We start from the raw sequence: 10,059 nt of genomic DNA, 5'->3' as shown, positions 1-10,059 counted from the left end.
TGGGAAGACTTACACCATCGTTCATATTTTCTTCCTCCATTGCGGGAAGTAGAATCTAGGTTCTCCGAGTTCTTTACTAGTGATGTTTGTATGATATCAAATCCTTTGGCTCCAGCACACTTTTGTGCCGAAGGTAATATGTCGGTGATTTCAAAAACTATATCTATAAACATCTCTAGGAACCCTAGCGTGATCGAGAATCTCTTCCTCGGAGCTGAGTGTTCCCCTGAGGAAATTCAAATTTACACTGACCTATTTAAGGAATTTCGAGATGTATTCGCTTGGTCTTATGAAGAAATGCCTGGCATTGATCCATCCATAGTTCAACATGAGATCAAGACGTATGAAAACGCCAAACCGGTTCGTCAAAGGCTTCGACCGGTTAATCCTAGGAAAGTAGTAGCCATTAAAGCTGAAGTAGAGAAGCTGCTCAAGGCAGGTTTCATATACCCTGTTCCTCTTACCGATTGGGTTTCTAATCCAGTCCCTATGGATAAAAAGCAAGGAACAATCCGAGTATGCATTGAATTTAGGGACCTAAATAAAGCTTGTCCCAAAGATAATTACCCCACACCATTTATTGATCAGATTATTGATGAGTGTGCGAGCAATGAGATTTTCTCCTTCATGGATGGTTTCTCCGGTTATAATCAGATCTCTATCTGTCCTGAAGATCAGCATAAGACAACTTTTATATGTCCCTGGGGTACCTTTGCATAGAAAAAGATGCCTTTTGGTCTTAAAAATGTTGGAGCTACTTTCCAGTGGGCCATGTCATATGCTTTCCATGACATTAAACATATCATTGAGGCATACTTGGACGATCTAGTTGCTCGTTCTCGAAAGAGAATTGATCATCCTAGTCATCTTCGATTGGTTTTTGAGCGATGTCATTTTTACAAGATCCGGTTGAATCCCAATAAGTGCATTTTTGCGGTTACATCTGGTCGGTTATTAGGGTTCATCGTGTCAAATGAAGGGATTCGGGTTGATCCCTTCAAGGTTGAGGCAATAATTCAGTTGCCTCCCCCGTCCTCAATTCGACAACTTCAAAGTCTTCAAGGGAAAGCTAATTTCTTAAGAAGGTTTATAGCGAACTATGCCGAGATCACTAAAGGATTTATGCGTTTGCTACGTAAAGGAGTTCCATTTGTATGGGACGACTTTGCGCAGTGGTCATTCGATGCCTTGAAAAAGGCATTAGTCTCTGCCCCGCTTTTGAGTCCACCGGATTATGGTAGGGACTTCCTTTTATATCTCGCTGCAGCAGAATCAACCATAGGTATGGTTCTCATTCAGGAAGACGATGCTCTCATGGAGCATGTGATTTATTATTTGAGCCGAGGCTTGATAGGTCCTGAACTTTGCTATTCTCCTATTGAGAAGTTGGCTTTGGCAGCTGTCCATGCTGTCCAGCGGCTCCGTCATTATATCTTGCTATGCAAAACTTTTGTCTTAGCGGCGGTCAATCCATTTCAATTTGTCCTCAGTAGGCGAGTGATTGGGGGCAAATATAATCGATGGATAGTCATTTTACAAGAATTTGATCTCGAGTTCTTGTCCACAATGTATAAGAAATCCATGGTTTTTGCCGAGTTAATTTCTGAGCTGCCTTGTGAAGAGGACACTATTTATGAGGAAAATTTTCTCGACAAATATTTATTCCTCATCTCTTCACTCGACCCTTGGTATGGAGATATCATTGTCTATCTCCAGACTTTGAAGTTTCCCTCTACTTTCTCTAAGGATGAACACTGAAAATTATGTCACCTGGCCAAGAATTATGTTATCATCGGTGATACATTATATCGTCGAGGGGTTGATTCAATCCTTCGGCGCTATTTAACCCTAGAGGAAGCAGAGTCAGTGCTCAATGACTGCCACAGTGGAGCTTGTGGTGGTCATCTTTCAGGGCTTGCTACAGCTCAGCGTATCTTGCGTGCCGGCTATTTTTGGCCTTCGCTCTTCAAAGATTGTGTTGAAGTGGTCAAACGCTGTCACCCCTGTCAAATCTATACTCGAAAGATGCGCACACATCCAGCTCCTCTTTTTCTCGTTGTCATTGTCGGTCCTTTTACTAAGTGGGGTATTTATTTTACAACTTGTAATCTGCCTTCAGCAGCGAATCACAAGTACATTATCGTGGCTGTAGACTACTTCATGAAGTGGGCCGAGGCCATGCCCACTTATAAAAATGATAGTGAAACAACAACATTGTTCCTTTTTAATCATATTATCTCAAGATTTGGTATCCCAAGAGAGATTGTCACTGACCATGGCAGTCATTTCCAGAATCAACTAATGTCTGAATTGGCTCTCAAATTGGGTTTCCGGCCGAAACATTCGTCTCCTTATTATCCTCAGGCCAATGGACAGGTCGAGGCAGTGAACAAAACTCTTAAGACGATCCCGCAAAGGACAATCGACAAAAATCGATCCAATTGGCATCTTATGTTGTATCCGGCTCTTTGGGCATATCGAACCTCCATAAAGAGTGATACAGGTTTTACACATTTTTAGTTAGTTTATGGGGTGGAATCTATCTTTCCTGTTGAGTTTGAAATTCCATCTCTTAAGTTAGCTGTTGAGCTCCTTCCAGAGACTTCTAGTCTCGAAGAGTACCTCCTTCATTTGGAACATCTCGATGAGCAGCGTTGAGATGCCGCCACAATCAATGAGGCTCATAAGAAAATGGTTAAAACGCAGTACGATAAAGTTGTTTCTCCTCGAGTCTTTTCTGAAGGCGACCTTGTCTTGGTCTATGACCAAGATAAGGACACCTTGGGGGCAGGAAAGTTCAAGCCTATGTGGTACGGTCCCTTCATAATTAAACGAGTTTTACAAAAATGGGCATATGAGTTAATCGATTTTGAAGGAAGCAAGTTGGCGGAGCCCCGAAACGTGCTCTACCTCAAGAAGTACTTTGCTTAAGTAGCAGCTAGGCAATGACTTCTTTGTACATTCTGTATATTTGTACATATCTCATCGAGAATTTTTTGATATCGACACTTTTTGGTCTGCAATGGCAAGTGTTGATGGATGACTTGGTCTATTTTGGATTCACCGATGGTGCTAGTTGGCACACTCGGAACCTCGCTTCCGCAGCTTGGGTACTCTACTACCCAACTAGTCAGTTGATGGTGTCAAGGGGAGTATGCATTGGTCCTGCTTCAAATAATATGGCTGAGTATACTGCTGTCATTAATTTACTATCTGAAGCCATTTCTTATGAAATCGATTCGTTGGTAGTTTATCTTGATTCACAATTGATAGTGTCACAATTGAATAACATTTATCGGGTAAGAGATCCATGTTTATATCGTCAGTATTTAAGGGTGAGGTTGTTGCAAAGATCATTTACTTACATTAACTATTTGCACATTCCAAGATCTCATAATTGGTTAGTTGATTCTATCGCTAATCAAGCATTAGACTAGCACATCAATCATTCATCACAATAAAAGTAAACATAAAAAGTCAAACTATATATATATATATATATATATATATCATAAAACATCTCAAGTGTACATAGGTGTGTCCAAAATAATATACAAAAAATTGGGACTCAAATGCCCATAATCATGTCCAGTACATCTAATGCCCCGGCTCAAGATGAGCGGCTAAGTAGGCAACTATTGCATTGGCCACATGCCTAAGAGTGCGAACCCAGTCTCGTGGCATGCCAACCACATGACGTTGCATATTTACAGGGAGATCCTTTATGGCTGCCATTGGTACTCGGTGAGTTAGTCTCACCAAGTGCCGCTGAACTGTGTGTAGAAGTCACTCTGTATCTGCAGCCGCCTCTTCGGCCCCTTGGCCGAGACGTCCATGCCTTGGGAACCCATCTGGTTGTACTGGCCCAATATCTGGAACATGATCATCATATTAATCATTTGAATCCTATCAAAAATATTTTTTTCAAAATTCATTATTATATTTGAAAAATCACAAAAAAATCATAAAATCAAAAAAAAAAAAAAAACACTTACCTATGTCGCCCCATGTTGTGGTCGGTGGTAATACTAGATCAGGATCTCCTTGGAATTCCAACCCAGCATAAGGGTAGTCATCTATGTAAATCCTCTGCTGCTCCCACGAGGAGAAGAAGTCATTTTCAAATGCAGTCCATGGGACGTCCCCACCTCCTAGGCGTTTTATCAAGTTAGTCCACCTGCCCATTCATGGATCGAGTGGGGTGCTGATCGAAACTGGTACTCTAGGACGAAGTGTTGGGACCCTCTCAAAGAAGAAAGAGCACAAGATAGTTCGATATCCGAAGTTTTTGGTCTGTCCCTTCTTAATAGAAGTAACTTGGCTCTTCAGGTTGGTGAGAAGAGGAGTACACCAATCGAATATGATGGTGAGACATTCGACTGCCAAGCTCATGGCTAGCCGTGATGCCTGGTGCAAAGAAGCTGATCCGTTCACTCTAGCTACGGTGAACAGGATTCTTCTCAACGATAGACTCTCCACATGTTTGATTGGAATTTGACTTCCAACCTTTTTAGGATGACCCGGGAAATAGATATGTACGTAGTCCTCGATCGAGAGACTGCCTCGAGACCTGCCCATGGAATGTACCACCTCTCCCCTCCGAGAAAGGCCAGTGATGAAATAAATGTCTTCAACTTCTATTTTGAGTGGCATCTGGTCAATCATAAACTAATCATCCTCGATGCTCCAGTAGTGAATGAGAATTTCGAGCAGGCGAGTGTTTGCTTTCATATCTAGCATTTTAAAGAACTTTAGCAAACAGCATCCTCGTAAGGCATCCAAAGCATTCGGATCGTTCATAACCTCATCTTCCACTGAGGTATGCTCTCTTTCTCACCAAGTGACTGGCATCCTGAAGAAAAAATGAATTTAGACCGTTAGTTTTTTTGTTTGAAATGTTCGTGGCGTAAACGCAGGTCCATTTTACACACAGTCGCGTGTAGGGCCTGCGTATATGCAGGTTTCATATATCCAACCCGCGTATACACCGCGACGAAATTTTTCACAAAAATTCAACGGTAAAACTTAAATTAAAAATTCTAAAACTAGTCACAATTGAATGCAAGACAAGTTTAAGGGTTACCTGGTGATTTTGAAAGGATCCGAACGGTTGGATTTGGTTTATGGAAAAGTTTGCTCCTTTTGCTCCACTCCTTTGCTCTCAAAACCAAATGGTGAAAATGGTGAGTCCAAAAACTATTTTATAGGCTTTGAAAATGCAAAAAAATTTCGAAACTTGATTTTGTTTGGTCTCATGTAACTTTTAACTTGGGAGTTTGGAATGTCAAGAATGGTTTGATTTTCAGGACATTTTGGACGCTTTTTCGACAGTTTCAAGACGGTTCCATGACTGTTGACCCGTCATGGCAGGTATCATTTTCTTACTGGCATATAGGTTAGGGAAGCCATTTTTCCGTTGCATTATGCATACTAGCCTCCATTTGCCGATACACTTACCATAGGGTCGATCCCATCGGGTTATGGTTAGTAAACCACCTTCACTCGCCGATTTTTTAAAAATCATGACACGATGGTAGAGCCATCCTTTTCATGGGCATCGTAGTTAGCACCTCACTGACATTTGTTGCCCATGCTGCTTCGATCTGAGTAGGCTCGGGAGTCCTTTGTAGTCCTGCAATGACTTATGCGATGAAGACTCATTCCTCTTTGCTTCTTCGCTTCGTTCTGGCCTTATACCCTAGAGGCTCCTTTGTGTTGAGTTGTACTACTGCATTGCATTTTGACCATTTGCACCCTTTCGGCCTTAAGCCGGTTTCACTTGGACTGGTGTTTAAACCAACTTTTGACCATGACTATTGCAAAATCAAACTTGCATGCCCTTGCGTTCTACAACTTGACACACCTTGATCTGTGGAAGGAACGCACCTTTGAGTGTCTTTGACCAGTTTTTCACCTCCCTGCATTGAGCATAGGAATGTTCCAATCCCAAGAACTAGATCATCTGTTTCACCGACACTCATTCTTTCCACTGTATTATAGCATTCTTTTATTCTTTTTCCAACTTAAAGAAAAAGACAAAAAAATTATATATACCAAAAAAGAGCGGGAACGGGACAATATTTCCATTTATTGTTGGCAGCTATAGTCAGTCGTGTCGCCCTTGAACAAAGCACTCAAAACAAAGTCTCCCTATTTGGGCGGGATTTAGTTTGACTTAGGTATGCCTTAACCTTGTTATTGAGTCAGTTCTCCCCCGATTGGTTATCTGTTCCAATCATATGGAGGGTTCATTCGTGCCTCCTGCATGGCAAACTTATATAGAGTCATCATATGCTGCCACATAGTCACATTGAGTTGTGCTTTTGTTCAAGGGAAGTTAGCCTGAGTCGGCCTCTCTGCGGTGTCTCTTGACTCATTTTTCAGTCGGTCATCCCTGGTTGTCAGTGTCTTGTCTATCATCACATCAGCTATATTGGTCCTTTACTCGTGCTGGTTTGAGAAGGTCTCCATTGACTTCTTGCTAGCGGGTCTTGTCCTTATCAACGACGACATCTTGCTTTGAGGATAGGCCTAGAGCCGCACCCTGGCCCTATTTTCATTATTGATAGGTCACCTTGTGCTCAGCATCGATCAGTATCATGGGTCTTTGACTGAGTGGTTTCCCTTGTGTTCGACATCAGCTTACATTATCACACATTGGGATTCGTGTAGTACCTTGGTTTCCATTTGACCCTATTGGTGGATACCTCGCCTCTGTATCAGCTTTCATTATTGGTTGGTTCAGAGGGTTTCTGTCGTGCGCTAGCCACATCTTGTGTACACTGGAAATGTGCTTCGATTGGGTTACTACATCTTTTTTCGTCCTATTCCCTCCACATTATTGGCCTATGGGTTACACTCGTGCTAGATTGATGAAGGATGCCTTAATGCCTACCTTCTAGCAGATCTTTCCCTATCGGCTACGACTCATTGCTCTGGGGCAAAGATCTAGAGTCCATTTGGCAGTACCGTGGGGTTTGCAGTCATTAGTGGCAGATCCTTCGCTATCGAAAGAGGGAAACCATCATTGTCTCCTGATTGATAGATTCTTACAGGTGTTCGACTCCAGCTCATCTATTCACACTTGTTAGATTGTACTAGGTACCTTGACGCTCATTATCATTATCAGTGAGTAGTCTCACGTTTGTTAACAGTATACATTAATGACCAGTAATCAAATGATTTCTCACATGGTCGACTTCAGATCATTTATTCCCATGGTGTAGAAATGTACCACGGCGGTCGGTGAAGACCTCAGGTTGCATCAGCATTCATTGGTTCACTTGACAGTTGCTTCTGTTGCTGCTAGTTGATACCACTCTACCTTATATGTTGCAGTCATTCATGGCGACATTCTATATGCTGGCACCTGAGTTTGCAGTGTAGTACCATCTTACTCCATCATGTTCATTTGGTACCTTTTGGGATCAGTCTTTGATATCAGTGATCTGTTTCATCCTTCAGCATCATTGACATTCTTATATGTGATATTCAGACATGTACTTGTTCGATCGTGATCAGATGATCCATTATGTATTTTCCAGTTCTTTATACTTGTATACTTAGTGGATCCGCTTGTACTTGATATGCGGACATGCTTTACTTTCTCTAAGCATGGGTATGCCCACCTCAGACAGTGTTTCTTTCTGATCTCCTTTTGTGGCTTGGCAGGCTGAACTCTGGTGAAGTCCTTCTCAGTTTTTGACAGATTTCCTTTCCATGTACTTGCTTAATACATTTCGGCCATCATGTACCCCTTCTGACCTCATATATTAGGGGGCATCTGTTATAGCTCCAAATATCACTCTTGACATTTTTGATGCTGCACTCATGGCCTAGGGCAACCCCTCCTTCCAGACCTGGTCCAAATATTTAAAAAAAAAGTGTTTTACTCCCTATACGCGAAATTGCCTTGAGCTAAACGCGTGTGTACGCGGGTCTGTGTATACCCAACCCGCATATATGTCTTAAAACATTTTAAAAAATTAAATCTCCTTAATTTCGGGCGGAGATCGTGGGTTTTACCTGCTGATTACCTATTAGTGCCTGTGGCCCAACTGTTCCCAACGAATTCCCAACTAAAAAACTACTTTGGGAGAAGTATAAAAGGCTTCAATGGGAAGGCCTAAAGGAGGAGAGGAGATAGAGAAAGATCACTCTGCTGAGATTATCCCTGACCAGGTCTGAAGATCCTTGTGCTTCCAGCACTTCCCCCATTACAGGAAACCCTTGTTTCCTTGTGTTATGATGTCTTTCTACTACTTGAGATATCTTGGAGTAAGTCATGGAAGGAGTTTGTTGAAGGCTTGAGACTGGACGAATCCGGAGGACGGTTCTGCTTGGAGCTTGCGAAAGGAAGACTCAGGTGAAATCATTCCTTTTTGTACTTTAGTTATCTATAATAAAAGAAACACTTGTCTTGTTCCTGATATAAATCTTCTTCATGTTTATGATATCAATGTTATGATTCACATATGAATGGTTGTTTTTAATTGTATAACTAACTACCTTTCAGTATGCTATGAAGATGATTTCTTTATGATGCTTGGTCAATATACTGTTGTACTTTCTGGAATTGTTTGTTTTGCAGGTTGAAGGACTAAAAGGAACTCCAAGAGGGTTTGGACCCTAACTGGATCTTCCCAAACGAAGGACCCCCAGGTGCACCCCTCTTCACGTAGTTTGTTTATATTAGCATCATGGTTGTGTGGAATGTGTGTTTCTCTTTGTAGATAACCTCTGATCTGCTAGGGTATCAACCCAAGACCCTAGGGGAATTTATCCCTTAACAAGATGTCTCTAGAGTTTTGAGAAAATTAAAAGATATTTTTGAATCTTCTCCTTTAAGAAGCTTCTAATATGGTTTTAACCATTTACCATGGATAAAGATCTCAAATTCCTATCTGAACCTACTCTAGTTGTCTTATATCTTATCCCTAGATATTATATTCCCTCATATGTGGATCTCACGCCTAGATTGGTAAATCCTAAACTACCACTTTCACCCTATAACTTTATTGCCTCCCATAGAGTGAGGGTTGGATTTTGGAGATTACTAGTTCCCTCTTACTACTGTTATGAGCTTAAGGAATCATCATCCATTTATGCATTAGGGTTGAGTGTGAAGGTTTGATTTTTTGCAAGGTTTTCTTTTTGTCTTTATTAATACAAAAAACACTTTGTTTTACTATACTTGTGTAATGTTGATGCCTATATATTTCAATGCCATGTTTCCTCATTGATTAGAGACATTGTATTATACGATGTGGATATTGTAGTTCTCTTGCTTGTTTTAATAATTGTTGTAGGTTTCATTTATAGCACTTGGAGCTAGATTTGGAGCTTATAAGCAAGGAGAAGAATAGGACTTACTACAAATTCCGGGTAGGTCTCTTTTCCACATTCTAATCTCTCTAAGGAAAACATAGATTTTTTTCCTCTTTGTTGTTCTAGATCAGACCACTAGATCTAGGGAGTTCATTTTTGTCCACAAAAGTGAATTTTCCACATAACAAAAGGTTATCCATTATTACCAACATAATCATCTATCATCAACATCTGCTAGTGTCAATGTCATTAGAATATCAAGACTGACTCTTCTAGAGTTATTGGTCCTCAAATCCATTTGCCTCTACCTAAATAAAGAATGTTGAGACCCTCAACTAGCAAGCACTCACCCACCCTTCCGAGTGAGTCCTCTAGGCGAAGGCCTCACTCAACCCCTTCTTGGTTGGTGATCAAGTCTACATTCTGAAAGGACATCACTCCACCCTTCCTAGTGTGTGATCAGGGTCCAAGACCTTACTCCACCCTTTTAGTCTGTGATTAGGGTCCATAACCTAAAGGACCTCACTCCACCATGTCTGTTGTGTGATCAAAATCCAGGACCTCAGTCCACCATTCTTGGTGTGTGATCAAGGTCAACCTCCAAGGGACACTCACTCAACATTTCCTGTTGTGCTCTTTGGCTCACTTGGACCCATTCTCCCTTTCTAGAGAATGTCCATCCATGTTGTAGACATATCAACACTCCCTGTCAATGAGAGGGGTGATCTCCAT

Source organism: Pinus tabuliformis, chromosome 4_1 (genome assembly GCF_031772625.1).
Source record: "Pinus tabuliformis cultivar Carrire ecotype Pingquan chromosome 4_1, CPIR1, whole genome shotgun sequence".
In the NCBI taxonomy this organism is placed as follows: domain Eukaryota; kingdom Viridiplantae; phylum Streptophyta; class Pinopsida; order Pinales; family Pinaceae; genus Pinus; species Pinus tabuliformis.
Note: the sequence above shows the minus strand (reverse complement) of the source record.